A 435-nucleotide genomic window follows, 5' to 3' on the forward strand; every position below is an offset into this window, starting at 1 on the left:
CATTAGTAATAATATTTGAAAACTTGCCAAAAAAAAGTTCACTTGGTACAAAAACACCGGGTCTAATCCGGTAATGTGAAATGGCTGCCATGGGAATCAATTTACCGATGTTGTATCGAACAATAATTATGCAGGGGCTTAATGCGAATCAAGAGCTAGTATGGAGGGCACAATAGACCCTAAGTCGCAGTGCAATACCACAGTATCAAATATCTATCTATGGATATATGAAAACCACTTTCAAGCCCTCCGCAAAAATTACATATGTATCTCGGCTTAGAATAATGTTGCACAAATTGAATGTGTTTCGATGGCTTTATGCCCTGAATAGACATGCTAAGTTTAGCACAATGTTTCTAACACCGAAGCAGAAACATCCAAGACCCTATGAAGTATATACACTATTATAAATGATAAGAAATGATTAACGAGCTG

This window comes from Bactrocera dorsalis, chromosome 5, assembly GCF_023373825.1.
Source record: "Bactrocera dorsalis isolate Fly_Bdor chromosome 5, ASM2337382v1, whole genome shotgun sequence".
NCBI classification, from domain to species: domain Eukaryota; kingdom Metazoa; phylum Arthropoda; class Insecta; order Diptera; family Tephritidae; genus Bactrocera; species Bactrocera dorsalis.